This window comes from Dreissena polymorpha, chromosome 12 (genome assembly GCF_020536995.1).
Source record: "Dreissena polymorpha isolate Duluth1 chromosome 12, UMN_Dpol_1.0, whole genome shotgun sequence".
Lineage (NCBI taxonomy): Eukaryota > Metazoa > Mollusca > Bivalvia > Myida > Dreissenidae > Dreissena > Dreissena polymorpha.
In genome coordinates this window covers 58,867,646-58,885,542 of record NC_068366.1, presented here as the reverse complement: position 1 = coordinate 58,885,542, position 17,897 = coordinate 58,867,646, and the positions used below count along the sequence as shown (strand labels likewise).

Below are 17,897 nucleotides of genomic sequence, written 5' to 3'. Positions count from 1 at the left end.
CTGCTGCTACTGCTGTTGCTGCTACTGCTGCTGGTGCTGCTACTGTTGCTGCTGCTACTGCGTCTACTGCAGCTACTACTACTACTACTACAACTACTAATACTGTTACTACTGCTACTGCTGCTACTGCTGCTACTACTGCTGCAGCTGCTGCTACTGCTGCTACTACGCTGCTACTGCTGCTGCTGCTGCTGCTACTGCTACTGCTGCTGCTTCTACTTCTGCTACTGCTGCTGCTACTGTTGCTGCTGCTGCTGCTGTTATTGCTGCTTATAGATGCCGTTTTTAAACTTAAGCTGATAAAGTTACTATAACACCTTGCTTGCAGATAAAAAAATAACTCCCACAGCGGTCGACACACGACATTCAAGCGGCATTCTCTCGACGCTCTTTCGACGCGCGACAAATCAGTCGACAGTAAATCTTGACTGTCGACTGATTTGTCACGTGTCGTATTGAGCGTCGAGAGAATGTCGTGTGTCGACCTAGTGATTTTATGTCCACAGGCGACATTCTCGCGATATATCATATTTACTGTCGACTGATTTGTCGTGCGTCGAGAGAATGCCGCGAGAATGTCGAGTGTCGCGCTCGAAGGTCGACACACGACATTCTCGCGACATTCTCTCGACGCTCAATACGACGCGCGACAAATCTGTCGACAGTGAAGATTTTCTGCGATTTTTTTTTCTCTAATTCCCAGCGCGATATGCGACACTCAAATATTGACTGTCGACTGATTTGTCGTGCGTCGAGAGAGCCTCGAGAGAATGTCGCTTGAAAGTCGTGTGTCGACCTTGAAGGTCGACACGCGTCACTCAACTTGGCCCTATCCGGATTCCGTAGATTGTAGTACTGGCTAAAATACTTATGATGACAGGTCATGTTTGAAAATATTAATCAAAATAATGTCTGGCCTGATTATAAATCTGATTAATGTGTCTGATATAATTGGGTGTTAATACCATGGTATTGTTAAATTAAAAAGTGTTCTCACTAACATTTTCTGTTTTATTATTTTTATTTAGATAATATAATTTTTTTTGGATCATTTTCATTATTATCCCCACGCTTTTAAAAGCGTGGGGATATTGTATTGGTCTCCTTCTTTCTGTCCGTCCGTTCGGCCACTATCTCCTCCTACACTATTAGCACTAGAACATTGAAACTTACACACATGGAAGCTATGAGCATGTGCGACGGTGACGTACCCCATAAAATACATTTCTCAATCTTGCGTAATCAAAATCGCCTTCAACGATTTTTTTCGAGCTTCCTTGTGATTTAAACATTTTCTCTGACATTTTTGCAAATAAGACTTTCGATGCTCATGGGCGCGGCCATATTAAAATAGCTAAAAAGGGGCGACCACTAAACTAGAGGCTGATTTTAGCAAAAATCGTCTGCTGATCCAGAGTGATATTTAACATCCCCCTTTTTCTGAGATTCAAGAAAGTATCCAATCTTTCCAAATGTTTTTGAAATGATAGTACTTTGCAAGAAGACTGCTATTACAAAAAATATTTGTCACGTAATCGTTCATACTTCATGGTCGACACATAGTTTCTAGCAATGTTCATTACTCTTAAATTACTGGTGTGTAGCCTATCATTCAATATCTCGTCATGCGCGTATTGTCATGATGACGAGATTTGCATTAATTACCATTTTCTCGTGTCGCGCATGGGACAAGTTCGTCCCTTTCTATTAATGTAATCTGCATAATGTGGGATGAAATATTTAACAACACCATATATCAGTTTCTAGTCCAATTTAATGTCTAACATGACTAATATTTTCAGTTATACAAATACAGTCTGATAGCTACATGATTGTATCTTTCTCGATCCGTTCACCACCAAGTCTAAATGCTAACTGACTATTTTCCTCTAACATTTGCCCCGTGAAACTCAGTTATGAATCCCATTGGTCAGTGTTCTGTGCGTGCTTATTGCTGATTGGCTAGATCACTAAAGATACTGAATCAATGAAACCCTGGGAACGGGATAAACAAACCACCCAAATATTTACAAGCTTTATCAAACCTTTTGATGAGAGATTTTACTGTATAAACACTTTTGCTTGACCAATACAAACATACCCGGCCTTGTGTCAACTATACTATTCTTTAATCTCTCTCTCATCGATAAGCTTATTTGTACATATCTGCACTTTGTTTCCTACCATAATGTGACACATTCATTACACATTTTTGAAACAATATATTAATTGTGCAAAGTTAAAACTTTTTATTACAATCTTCAGTTTTTCAACCTTTTATGCAAATGCTAACTTTTACTAAAGACTTAATATTTTAAGTCTTTCTCACAATACATATACACATGTGTTCATTGTATCTTATAAATTGAACAAGTAACTTTATAACATCTTACACTAAGTGTGTGACAATTTTTCAAAACTTAAGGTTCAAATAACCCTTAAAACATCTGTAGACTTACCCCTGCGAAATGTTTAAGAATGCTTCATGAACTATTCGCATTGACTTCATAAATCATTCATGATGGTACTTCATGAAGACTTGATGAGAAACATGTGAAGTCAAAATGAGACCTATTCCTGAAAAGTTCATAAAACACAGTTCATGAACTATTCATGAAGTGAAAAATGCATCAAATCTTCATCATATCATTCATTCTTAATGCACATGAAGAATTCATGAAGTTCAAGAAGTTTACACACCTAATATTCATGAAGTATTCATGAAGTATAAACATTTAAGTTTTATTCATGAAACTTTACTTCATGAAGAGTTCATGCATTTTTTTTGTTCAATATTTCAATGTCTCATTTTTAGTTTATGAGTATTAACTCTATGGAGTTGAACATTTCATGAATATAATTAGTCTTGAAACTTCATGAATATTTACTTCTAGAAGTTTTCATGAAGTGAAACCTCTACATTAGCCTTGTCAACAGAAAAAAGTCTGATCACTAAAAAAACTCAAACATCAAATACAGCACAGAAAACAAATTTAGTTTAGGCATCTGATGGGATCAGGCTCCTCTGTACAAACAACTTGTCACGTCTTTCACAAGGCTCTGTAGGTGTTTGATCACTTTGCTCTGAAATCATTGAGATAACAAATGTAGTCACAACTTAACTTAAACAAGAAGACTACATGACTACATGGTCTGATACTGTCATATTGTTTTATTAAGCCAGTATTGAGTGCACTTATTATCAAAGTATTCAAACAAATTAAAACACATTTGATCACAACACTAGTATTTTCAAATTGAGAATGCTTCAATACAGCAAACCTTGTAAATATACTGGTGGTGGATAGCACAATTTGACATTCAGAACTAAAACACATATATACACTGTTGCAGTTTTTAATGGTTTGAACGTATAAAACACTGGATTTTATTAGTTTCTCGGCTATTTTAAAATAATGTCGACCAACATACTAACTGAGTTTCTGCTTTGCAGCATTGTTCATCAGGTCAATCTCTTCGGAGGCATCTGATGGGATCAGGCTCCTCTTTACAGGCAACTTATCACGAGGCTCTGTAGGTGTTTGATCACTTTGTTCTAAAATCATGTATAAAATGTGGTGAAAACTAAACTTGAGCATTGTGTCATGCGATCATATACGTATTTTTTAGTCATCAAATTTCACATTTGGAAATACTGGCTAGTCTGAGTAGTTACTCATACAAACAATTAGCTAAAGTTATCACATGTGCGTTCACCTGATTACACAAATATATATACACTCACCCCTGGCTAGTGCCTGAGTGTGAAATTGGATAACTGTGAACATTGTGTCCATGTTTCAATTATATGAGTTCAAAATTGACATATATTAATAGGCTGTGTTGATACATCAAAAATGTGATTTATTTCTAGGCAGTATCATTTTAGATTCACCTCTCATTTTTTTGCAAATCCTCTATTCACCTGCAACTGATAAAAAAATATGGCAAATGGAGTTTATTTAGTCTCATTCAAGTGTCCAACTCACATTAATTAATATTTAGGCCTGTAAATTTGGACTGCCTGCCTGTCACTGAACATGCTTCGGAAACAATAACTACCTTGAGTTCTTTTCCCTATCTTTAGTTGCCTTGAAAGCATGCTTAGGGGGTAGCTTTGTTTACTTAAAGAGAAACTTCCTGCCATCTGTAATCTACAGTATATAACAAATTAAATATAATTATTGCACTAGAAATCATATTGCTATAGTCTGTTGATTAATGAAAACTACTTTCAAAACCATGCTGAAGGTCAAATGTAAATTTTATGTTAAAAATATAGTTGTGAAAGTAATTAAGCTTTTTTAAAATTAATTTGTAACTTATAAAATTCAAAATTATAACTTTTATTTTACTTTAAATCAGAAAAGGGCAAAAACAAGCATGATAATTTACAAAAAAAAACTGTAAACATACGTTATCCGAAAATATGGATGTCCAAACCTGTACTATTTACAACAGATTGTTTAACGAAGATCAGGAAGACCCCTTCGTTTAATATTGATTTATTTCAATAATTTGTGCTTTTTATCAATGCACATCGTTATAAACAGTAAGTAAAATAGTCTTGCTCTACGGCGATTAAAATATAGACCTTGTTGACAGCGACACCGCCTCGTCAAATACGTCTGCGTTGCGCGAACTGAAATATCGTTATACGGTATTATCCAGCAGGAATTTATTAACACTAGTGACGAGGCCGGCTTAACGCTTTCAGTCATAAAAAACTTTCATCCGATACAAGAACTTTTTTTAAAGATTGATACGAACAAGTTTGAGTATCAAACGAATTCATATGATGGATTTCACTGATCACCGCATCGTATGTTTGTTTTTGGTAAGTGGCTTTGATGAGATCTCCCTCCTGGTAGTGAGCAACATCTGTTTTGGGAGCGACTACATTTTCTGGTTCGATAACGCTCATAAAGCGATCCTCCTATTGCACAAGAAAATAACGTGGTTCGTCTGCCTTTTTCAAACAAAGCGCGCTACAATGCACTCGACTGGTTATTGTTAAGGGTATACCGAGGCCTGTCTATGTAAACAAAGTAAACCACCAGTCAGTTCTGTTCGTGAATTTTGGCCAATGAAATTATCCGTTACATTTGGGGTTAGGCTGGGTAGATTTTAAGAGACCCGTATGCTGTTTTGCTGAAATAAACTTTGGACTTTAATTTCCCATCTTAAAATTAATCCCGCATAAGTAAATTGTTATCTTCATGTTAAGTTCAATGACAAATCGAAAGGAAAACCATCTTCGTGTATCGGAAAATGGAAAATACCAGTGCTTGATATGTAATGAAAAATTATCAACCAGACAGAGATATCTTACACATATGCATTCGAAACACCATTAAAGTTAGTCAAAAGTCAACGTGTTATTGTGGGTCGAAGACTAGTTTAACAGCTATTATTGCAATTAATAAATGGTCCATTTGCTTGTCAAGAAAAATATGAGTTGTTTCGCTCCCATCCAGTTTCGCCCTTACTCAGGACGGCAAGTATTAGTCGGATGGACGCAATTTTTTCTGTTTTATTACTGGTTTTCTTTTTTTACACCACATAAAAACCAATGCTTATTTTTTTTAAGATCACACCGCAAGTAAGGTAAGTGATTTCAGTATTTGAAAATGCTAAATGTTAACATTGAAAGTCTCATTGCATGCAACTTCCGGCTGGGAATATATAAATATAATGCTCACTTAAATAACTACTTAAGGCCCTGGAATAGTTTATTATGAGACTTAAATCTATCGATGACTACAAGCAGACGAGACTTGGAAAAACATTAAATAATCTAAAATTATGTGAAATTAACATTTAATTTACGTACATGCAACAGTAAAATGGCATTGGTCACCTTTACACCAATGTATTATGGAATGCCTGTATAACTTATTAGGTAAATTACTGAAATTTTAAGAAAAGCATATTAATTTTCTAAAACATCATTACAGAAGAAAAAAATACTTTGTATACATAAAACAAAGAAACAAGTGTATTATTTTGTCCAAAATATGTTGCTCCTTGGGAGCGAAAACACCAGATAATGTAGGGAAAATGAGGAATTTCATTTGTCTGAACATGTTGATTTTTTGAAACCACAATCATTTGCTTCTGAATTAAGTGTCTGTAATTGTAAACCTGTTAATGAGTTAAAGAGTTTATATTTGTTTTCTTTTTACTTCTTAAATATACATTCATATGTCTTTTAGCCAGGTCCACTAAAGCGTGTGAAGAAACTGTAATTTGATGATGAAACATTTCCAGTGCCAAGTTCTCCTCACTACAGACAGACAGATTACATGTAGAAAAACTAAACAGATATCTGACTCTAATACACATGGTAATTCGGTTTAGCTTTGACATTTTGTTATTGTATTATTCTGTCCGTCTTCCACCTTCAACATTTACCTTTTAAGCACTGTACAGACCACATTTTTTGGCCAAATCTTCACGATTTTTAACATTTATCTTAAATGATGCCTTTTTTTAAATGCTTTCTTTTCAATAATGGTAAATTGCATGATTCATATGCTATTTTTAATCATGTTTAATATACATAACTTCCAAAGATATGCATGGGAATTATGCAATAACCATAACAACAAGCTGATATAGTCACAATGTCTATACTTAACTTATAATTAAGCTTCTTGAAAAAACTACATTGCAACCCATTGTTTATGCTTATCAACAGAAATCTATTATTTTTTCGGCCTGAGCTTTGTGTTTAAAAGATTTGACACATTAGCCGTGCATAATATAACTTATACAACAATTAAATACTATCTCAGGCTGTTCATAATGCTAATCATAATGTTAAAAATTACAATTGTTTATAATTATGCTAAATGCTGTCTGCTGTTTATTTTGTAGATATGGATCTGCCATCAACATCAACAGGTTATGAATATGATGAGCTAGACTGTAAAGACAGCAGCAACATAATGACGGACTTGAAAGACAAAGTAGAGACATCTGAAAATCTTCAAAACTTTCAGTACCACGAGCTGCAGGATGTTACTAACACTTTTGCATCTACATCTAACATTGAAAATACTGCTGACAAAATGGATATGGTCTATGCCGTGCAATTTTGTACTTCAAAGGTTCTCATGGAAGCAGAAAGCAAATGACTCTTCTGAACATTCTAACTGGTGAACATTCCAATAGTGAAACTCAAATACAATCTGATGTGGAACAGTTGTTGAATACACTGGTTTTCATGAGTGTGGAGGGAAGTGCAGAAACAGCAATTGTTGGAACAATGCCTAACAGGCATGGACATGCTGTTTTCCAGTAACTGATGTTGTTCTTGTCTTGACATAGTCTAAGGACCTGTACAGTGTTTCTGTAATTTGTTCCTATTATAGTGGTAGAATTTGCTTGTGATGTTCAAATAGAATAAGATGTATAAGATGTATGATCAATAATACGTATATGTATATAGTAATGAAATGCAGGGTCAAGTTTGATTTTGGGTAATTTACAATGATATTTTATTGCGTGTAATGGCGCAATTTTTTCCTTAATTCTGACAAAAATACATGATCTGCCTAATGACTTGAAACATTCATAAAATAATTGATGAATAGTTCATGGATTGTTTAAGAATCTTAAATTTAAAAAAATATTCATAAAACATTCATAAAATAATTTACGAATAGTTCATTGGTGGTTTAAGAATACTAAATTCCAAAAATATTCTTCATTAATTCTTAAAACATTTTATGAATAATTCATGGGTGGTTTAAGAATCTTAAATTCAACAAATATTCATAAAACATTCATAAAATAATTTATGAATAGTTCATGGGTGGTTTAAAAATATTAAATTAAAAAAAATATTCGTAATTTATTCTTGAAACATTTTATGAATAATTCATGAATTTTGGGAATCCTTGATATATTCTTGATATCTTCATGAATTGGAACAATCTCACTTCATGAAGAAAACTTCATTCATGAAGTGACGTTAAGAATTAATGAAGAGGAGTTCATGATTAATTCTTTAAAGTAAAAAAAATTCATGATTTCATGAATATCATTTCGCAGGGGTAATAATCTGTTCATGACACTGATTATGTTTTTTTCTCCTGAATTGTATCTTCTTCTCATTCCTGAATCAAAGTCTTCTTCATTAATCTTAAGTTAGCACTGTCATGTACTAGAAACAATTTACTGACATTACATTGATCTTCACAAACTTTGATTTTAGGACTTTAATTACACTAATTTTACTGACTTTGGTTACACTGATTATTTTATTTTGATTTTTTTAACACAGCCACTTTTGTGATCGAGGTTCACTTATATTACATCGCTGGCATCTTCACTTGTCTACCAGACGAGTTTGATACTGTGAAGTTTCCGTAGTCGTCTGCATATCTGGTGTACAGGCTTCCTTACCGAAAGTCGGATTCTGTACCTCTGGTTCAGACTGAGATATGTCGTTTTCAGTCTGATCCGATCTGAATCTTCACTCTTTTATTATTTTTGGCTGAAAGGTAGCCTTAATAGCCTTCAAGTGACGACGTTTTAGCGCAACTTCTGTCCTTTCTCAATTTCGAAAACATATGATCTTGATGTTGTGTGTTTTTACACTTCTGTTCCAGGAATAAAGTCATTTCCATGATGGATCATCGATTTACATTCAGCTCTTCGTAAGGCTTACCACTGTGCTTATTATTGTAAAATTCTGATAGCTCTTTGCCTTGATATTAGATTTTCCACTGTGTCCGTGTTATTGGGTACTTCTTTTAACAGTTCTGCTGTAACCGGTTTTCTGGATTTTAACTTCCTACCTATATGTAGCTGAGGTGCTGACTTATTTATACGTTGTAATTGGGGTATTTCTGAAGTCAAGTTATCCTTGTCGGAATCTTCACCTTTCTTAAGCATTTACTTGATTGTTTGAACATATTTTTCGGTTTGTCCCATACGTTGATTCAAGGCGGGCTTGATGTTGTGTGTTTGAAATGGTACTCTGCGGTAAAGTTTTTATGTTCATTACGAGCAAAATGTGGTCCATAATCAGTAACAAGTTCTTCAATAACGCAAAATCGCGAATTTGATTTTTCAGGAACGTGATAACATTCCCTGACCATAAACAATCCAACTGTTCAACTTCTTGCATTTTAAACATTAGTCCACAAACAAAAAATATTGTATTTTTTTATTTTCAAACATATCTGCAAAGATCTTTGGTGATGGGCTATCAGGAATTTCAATTGGGTCTTTACGATGGATTTTCCTAGAGATTTGTTTGCACAAATGATACATTTCTCAACACTAGCAGATCATAAATTCGCGTGCTCTCTTTGTTATGTTACCATACCTTAGTGAGATTGATGTACAATATGCATCATTTCTCGTTGCAGCCGTTTTTATATTATAACCTTTAAAATTTGTTTAAAATTAAATACTTTGATAAAATTTCATCGACGCATTTGAGAAACGTGTTTGAAAGACAAATACTCGGAACTTCTTTTCTTACCATCATTACTCGATCAAGTGCATGATACATTGCGTATCCTCATCTTCTTCCGAAGCTTTGTTTAACTCCGTCCTTTTCCGACAAATTCCTTAGCGGTGCATTTAATGCAGAATTTACCAATTTATTTCGTGTGCATTAAATACAGTTTTTATTAAGAAGTGTATTTGAATATAGTACAGATCATGTAATAAAACACGCTAGTGATGCAAAACATCACAGTTAAATAAATTATTTTTAATCCCACCTTGCTACCCATCTGGACTGGTGAGTAACGACAAGGTTTATATACAATTTTAATTATTATATACCAAATTGTTTATCATCAAATTTCATCATTAAATTTACAGATCTTCGGGAAATCTTGGTTGGATTAAGTAATAAGCTGAACGTATTCAATAGGTGGTAAATAATTTTTCATTATTTCTTTCAGTTAGAAAGGTTTACCGGACTAAGAAACCAGATCAGTGAATCCTGACATTAAAATGTAACAAAATATATGATGGAAAAAAAATTCACAAAATCGACGTAAAAAATCACTTGATTATGTGACTTAAGACTAAGGTGTAATGGTGATGTTTTGGGATTTTATCATAGATCACGAAACCCATAATTGTAAAGTTATATAATCAAAAGCATAAATGGTTTCATATTACAATTGTAAGACTGTAATTAAACAAAACAATGTAAATTAGATCAAGAGCTTTTGTTTTTGAATGTTAAAAGGCAACATATTTACTGTATTTAAGTTAATTAAGTGACAGTTACTGAGTTAGTTGGCTGCGCATAGAGGTGCACCATGTTCTATGTAGAAAGCAGTAGCAAAAAATGAAAATAAGGGTAAAACATATGAACTGGTAAATAAGAAGGCAAGTAAATATCACATAACCATTCATTGATTATAAGAAAGGTAGTACTTGCATAATTGACATGATGTCCGTCGAAGGTTAAGGTTTAATCCCCACAGGATTGGGTGTTCTCTCTTAGACACGAAATACCAAATGTTAAGTCTTGTCTGGTGGGATTATTTAAAGCACACATCACATGCTGTATGTGTGTTTAGGGCTTATTAGTTGATTAAAATAATATTTTATGAGTGACCTTTTGGTGAATTCGTTTTTAAAAATATTTATAGAACAACATGAACTTACGTTTCTTCAGAAAGTAATCATAGAACCAGCAAATGCGCATGGCAACAAACCTTTGTAAACCAATCAGAAGGGCCGGACCGATGAGATATATTGGGGAGCTAAAAAAAAGCCTGAAATGTGTCAAAATATTGCTTTTGTTTTTTAAATCAACGTTTTTTCAACTTTTTTGTAAAGTCTAATAATAAAACATTTAACTGTAGATTGACATGTCAAAAGTGTGTGTTTTAAAAATATTTTCAGTTAGAAATCTTAGGTGTACATTATGAGGGCCGGATTGACGGATACACATGCTATTAGTTCTAATAAAGAAACACACCAGAGAGTGTCTCAATAAGCCTCAGAATTTCGATGTAATCTAGCAAACATAAATAGCTTTCACTAAACATTCAGCGAAAGTATTTCTTTTACTTGTACACAAGTACCATTGCAATCTTGGTGGTCAGTGAACAAAAGCTACACAACTATGAAAAATAGTATTATGCATATTGCAGTGTTCCACAGAAAAATTCAATAAAACGGATATTTTAAACAAGCTGACCTGTGCACGACATTGTATGGTGTTGTTTTTATGAATACAACATTTTAAATGAATCTTATTACTATATAAAAGTAATCTTTTTCGTAGAACATTTTGATTATTATGTTTACTTCGCCCATATTTTTTTATTCAAATCTTTTAATATATTAACAATCTATTTTATTTGGTTTGACAAAAGTGTCTTAAGCTAATCCTGATTAAACAGACTTAATATAATTAAACGAACTTCTAAATACATTCATGTGCATCACCGTTAAGCAATCTTGATATACATATATCATTTGAATTGAGTAGGATACTTTGAAATAGTAATATGTTTAGCATAATTTGTATTGTAAAATGGATAACACAAATTCCTCTAAGAGAATAACTTAAGCTCGATTGTTTACTTCTATACGCGTCTTATCTCTCTCTTAAAAATACTGTTTACCTATCACACCCTGTGCGTCGATAATCCAAACTGAGTAGGATAATTTAAACTGAAGAAAAAAATGGTGACAGAAATAAAGACTCCAGTCATTTATTTCTAATAAGACGTTTATTTAAGTTTAGTTGTGACATAATAAACGTTTCTTTTTGATAAAATGTTATTTGCCGGAGGATACAATGCGCTAATAATTCCATAACAATTTAAAACAATTACGTCGAAATAAAATGAATATGTTTGAAAATCTGGCACAAGTAAATGAAATTTTCGAACGTTTTAGGCCAAAAACAATTCTAATCTAAACCGCAATATATTCGTATTTGTTTGGGACAAGAATATACAAATTGGATAATGACCTAACTAGTGTATGGATAATTCCAAACTAACATTAGAAAGTCGATGGATAATGACCAAACTGCCAATGTCTTTATGTTAAGATCTATGTAAAATGAACACTCTTGTAAAATATTTCGAGATTTATTTAATTGCGGACAACAACAAGCATTTTAGCACATTGTTAAATAATCATCATAAAAAATGATTTTGTTTTCTTTTCATGTTTTTCTTTTTTTGTTTCTTCTTTTCTTCTTCTTCGTCTTGAAATGACAACTTAAATTCTTCGGCATGCCGATCGATCTCCATTTCCGCCAAAAGAGTTGAACTGAAAAAGGTATATTTCATAAAACTGTATTAAAATGTTGAAAATAAATAAGCATTTTCATACGAATGCCTTTATCAGTCTGGTCCTACCACGTAGCGAAATAAAGCCAATACTATGTGCCAAAGTCTCGGCTCTAAAACTATTTGCCACCAGTTTAAAGGAGCGAATCGATGGTATTTCCCTATATAATGAAATATCAAATATTCAAAATTACAAAAAGTCAAAATTTTATTATCATGAAATCGGAGGTAATAATACGTAATTGATAATATCGGAAAGAAAAATAGTTAAAAGTTCACAAATAGTATTCACACTAAGATTTCAATAGGGTTCAAAGTCATTCCATATAGCTTTCTATGCTAAAATACCGTTAAAACTCGTTTATCGTCAGTGAGCATGCGCATAGCGGGGTACTGTACCATTCACTCGTAAATATTTTACTACTACTTCAATTTTGCCGCGCCGGCGAAAAGGGTCTAGGGGAAAACTTTTCATTATTATTAAAATACATAATTTACAGAAGATTTTTAATATCTATGTCTGTGTATTGAAAAATCATTTAATATGTACTTTCAATATGTAAATATATATTTCGGAAAGTAAAATGCTATACTAGCCGTCGATATGTCCCTTAAATATTTGTGTACCATTCGATGCAATCTTTCTGATATAATGTAAAATGAATCAAATCAGTAATGCCTCAAATAATATTCGAAACCTCTAATATGGTGACAAATACATGAATCAGCGGGGCAAGTGCCACTTTAACCTGCAGCTTCGACTCGAACCCCTTTATATCAAGTGATTAAATAATAAATAGGGACATTTTTAAATTGCTATGCTTTTCATCCTATCCAAAATGACATGGAACACTTGTTATAAAATCTCTGTGTACGTGGAATGCAAATTTCGCATGCTTATTTTGCTTCTTATCTCAATTGTATATTTATGCAAGTTCACTTGAAATTGATTTCACTAATAAGAAATGAATGAATATTGATGTTCGTTGAAAGTATTTTTTATATTCCATTATAAACATCGTGTGAGTTTTTGGTTACATATAGTTGTTTTCAAAGAATAATATCCAACCTGTCTTTGGAAAACATGTGCAATACATCGAAGTTTGTGCATTATTCATTTTTAGTTTGGTTATTATCCATAGACATTTTCATATCAGTATGGATTTATCCATACAATTTTATACCCGTCCTGCAAACACATGATTTTAACACGAAACACACTTTGTGTTAAATGTAAAATTCTAAAGGACATTCATGATATAATTTGGCATATTTTTGTTACAGTTTGTTCGCTCTTTTGCCAATTAATGTGTAAATAATTCAACACATAGGTCGCATTTCATGAAAATTAGCATTTTGCGAAGACAAATTAATCGTTTTTTACTAGAAAACTATAAAATCCAAAACTCAAAACTCATGTGTGTGCCAGACATTCATTATCACATGTGTAGAAAAATTACGTCCTTATAGTTACTAAATTAGCAGAAATGATAAATAATCACCTACCTTTCAGTGTCAGTTTCAGTTTCGGCCGACATTTTTTTCTTCAGTTTGAATTATCCAACTTAGTTTTGATTATCGACGTACAGGGGGTGCCTATGGACGGTGTCGATCGACTTAAATTTCGAATCATTGTGTATACACATTATCTCATCCCTAAATGGTGTTATCTAAGAACACTCAAGAGTCATATAAACTTAAGTTTATTCAACCAACAACCTTCATCCGACCCTACATGTACATAATTTTAAGGACTAGTATTTTTCAATGCATAAAGCGAGCCACGCCATGTAAACCTTTCATCAACTCATCGGATAAATTCAAGTACGCAAAGAAACTTACCTAATTTTCATCACTGGTGGTTAGCGTGTGGCAATGATATCAATTAGTAAAAACATCATTTTGAATGAAAAATAGTCAAATTATAATGATAAATCGACTTCTCTGAAAAAAGTCACAATCAAATATATTTATAACAAGGTATTGAACTAAAATGACCCGAAAAAAGGGTGCATCGGTTTGAACAGCCATAACTTCACTAATTGTGCAGCGATTTCCATGAACTTGGTCTTATTCAACGCAGAAATGAATTTCCTTTCTGGAAATGTACATATCTTGATAATATTTTTACAAATGCAGGGTCAAATTATACGAAATATCACGATACACAAACTCGCTAACGAAAAATCTATAAAATCTACAAGATGTTGAAACTACCCTTTGTTCAAATGTCGTAAACGTGTTCAAATAATTAGTTCGCAATTAAAACTTGCTTGGAATAAAAAAAATCCTGGAAGTGTTTTTCTCGAGAAACAAAATGTTCAGATTTGCCGTGAGCCCAGAATTCACCATTTCCGAACGTGAAATGTATCTTCATCCGCAATTTCAATATTATTTAAATTTCAAAGGTATAATCATTGGGCTGTTCCCTATATGTGCTTCTTTTTTTGGCTTGAAGCTCTCAAACATCTCAAACATTTATTCTTAAACTGCTGAGTTTAAGTGTATAAGTCTTACCAATGGTTCAGTCAGTTTAATTACTAAACAATATAAGATTTTTTTTTTAATTATTACATTCATTTACAAGATCTAATAAACCAAGTAACTGTTTCATCAACATTATCCATAAATTAGGCAACTATGATCCTAAACTAAAGTTGTATATATCATTATGGTTCTTTCAAATTAAGTTTCCCGTGTCAACTGAAGGACAAAATGTAGCGAACTGATATTTAAATATGGATCAAGTAATAAACTATTATCGTTTGTAAGATTGTGTGCAGTTAAGTATTTTTCAATATGTCCATAGATTACTTTTTTTTCTGAAACACCCTATACACAAGACAAATACACGTGTCATATTCAAATTAAGTATTTCATTCTTGATTTATATAATTTGAGTTCATGCTATAGAAGAAACTGTAACTCCGGGGTATAGACCACTTCCAGCAAACATGCCCATATCGTCTAGCTGTTGGCTGTATGATGACAGTATAACGTGTAAGTCGATTTTCGGCCCGATGGTCGACGTGTTTCCCTTGAGCTATTATTATGATGATAATAATTGTTTCTAGTTTGATTTAGCCCTGACATGTCATACATACGATGTAATATAAAAATATGAACGGATGCCGATTGTACATAAAAATATTGGTTCGGGATGTCTTGGAATAGACGTTAATGACTAAAACATCATTATTTATCGCAACACTTGCTTTTTAACACAAACTTATATCAGATACAGGTGCTGACAACCTACTTCCTGAATTAGAACCTTGCCGCAGAAAGGTTTGCAAGCCAATTTCCGCACATGTTATGTAGCCGGACTGGGAATCCACATGCGATCCTCCGAATTTGATGTAAAGCGATCTACGAACTGAACTAGACGGACTGACAGTATAAAAGTTACATGGATTGTTTTGGGGCTAATTTTCAGGGACATGCATTAAACATACAAGGTAAAGGACAACTTTACGATGTTACTTAGGAATATCTAAACATTAAGGCCTCGTCATTGTAGAAACGATATGTTAAAATTATTCTAAAATACTGTCTATACCATTAGCTTTGTGGTTTTCGTCATGGGTATCGTTAAAGGTTTTCCTAATCTATGTCAATTGAAATCATGTGATTAAAATAGCTTGGCCAAACAACTTTGAATCCAGGGCCATAACACATATTTGAGAGGATACTGCATACCTGAAAGGAAAGTAATGGTCTACCCGGTTTCAGACAAAAGTATGTAAAATGGTTTCCATATAAAAGGCTATGTAAAACTGGGTTTCAAACAGTATTCCCTATGTAAAACTTCGGTGACAGGCCAGTTTGTACCCCAGGAAAATAATGTTCACAATATTTGTAAAAGACGTCTAAATGACCTCTCATGCAAATTGTTCAACTGTGAAAGCCATGTCCTTCGCTGTTTCAAAAAAAATAGATTGTTAAAAAAGATATTCCCTTTTTCAGTCTATGTAAAACTGATGAGCCCATTTTTGACCTCAGGAGAATAATTTGAACAGATTTTGTGGAGGACCACTAGATGACGCAACATATCAAACATAAAATCATTGGGGTACGCGGTTTGAGACAAGAAGATGAAAAAGGGTTTATCCTATATTAGTCACAGTTTAAGTGATGACCGTAGGGCGAGGTCAGTTTGGGCCCTGTATGTTTACTTGAAAGCAAACCTCCTGTTTCATTTCATCGAATTCTAATCAGCAGATCAGATGGATATATGGTTTAGAGAAAAATTGATGGACAGACACACGGACACATGCATATACGACAGTACGACGGACATCAAGGTATCCCAATAGCTCATCAAGAGCACGTTGTGTTCAGGTGAGCCAAACATTAAATAAAAACGTAGGTTTGAACGATAGTATTTGTTTTATAACACGCATACTAGGGAGGAGTGGATACACGTCAAGTTACAATTTCAATTCACCCGTTTGCGACTTGATTAACAATGTCAATACAAGAAATTTGACACCAAAAGTAATTTTTATCTTAAAAATAACCCCCAACCATTGAAAATAACACAAAACGTGGCATTTTCTGGACATTTCGTCAAATATTAATATGATGTTCATACTGTTGCTTATGTACTGTTGTAAATGCTTTCATACTCATTTAGGAATTATTTAACATTAATAACATAAGAAATGTTACACCTCTGAATCTTGAAAATATCCCGCAACCATCCCCCCCCCCCGTGAAAATGAACAACACATGAAAAAAAACAAATTTTTCGTACATTCCGCCTAGTATGCATAGGCTATTCTTACTGTTTGCCTAAGTATTGTTTTACGATACCCATGGTCTGCTTATCTTACAGTCTGCTTATACTACGACAGCACTAATTTGGAAAACGTTGGAAAATATTTTTCTTCAACACAAAAACAGTTAACTATTTGTATTCAGTACCGATGATATGGAATGAGCTTGAACATTTAAGTCTTCAGTAAAAATTGAAGTTTGGAAAATGAGTAGAATCTTTTCTATAGTTTAGACATAGAAGAGCTGGACCGAATGCAAACCCGGGCAGGCAAACACCACGAGGGTCACCTTGAGGTAGGGAAGCTCTATCAGATCGGTTAAGAGGTAGTCCAAGCAATTGTTAATGTGAGGTTTCTAGCTCAGGACCTCTGATTAATTGCCAAAATGGTTTATTAGGACTGATGCTGCCCTAAAGAGACAACCTAACCTACTGTCTTGCAGGAAAACATCACACAGGATACTGCCTTTTCTCAAGGAAGAGGAAGATTTCTTTGCAGCGGGTCCAGGGTGTGTGGCTGTACTCGAGAGCCACCAACTTCAGACACATGTTCAATGTCTACCCAGCCACACTGGCATTCTTGATGTATACTTCCCGATCTACCATGAAACTCTGTATCACTTTCTCTATCTTCATTTCAGCAACCACCAACCGCATCACTTTATTATTCATAGCACTGCTAAAACCCAGTGTAGTGTGAGTGCAGCAGGAGACCTGCCATGCTGGTGCTTCCAAGTTTTTCATCTCCGCAAACAGCGTTGAAAACCCTTTGTTGTGTTCTGTAATGTCGGTCAAATGAGCACCTGCAAGTTCATACACATCCTCCA

At 33.7% G+C, this 17,897-nt stretch overlaps 1 protein-coding gene across 1 annotated transcript in view; it reads left to right on the top strand.

Annotated features, from left to right (window-relative positions):
• The window catches only part of LOC127854240 (uncharacterized), a 22,686-nt gene extending 15,208 nt beyond the window's left edge, over positions 1-7,478 (top strand). The window contains exons 3-4 of the mRNA XM_052389257.1: positions 6,216-6,346; positions 6,880-7,478. The gene's annotated coding sequence lies outside the window, so the exon portion shown is untranslated. The remainder of the gene's footprint in view (positions 1-6,215; positions 6,347-6,879) is intronic.
• Positions 7,479-17,897: the final 10,419 nt, after the last annotated feature.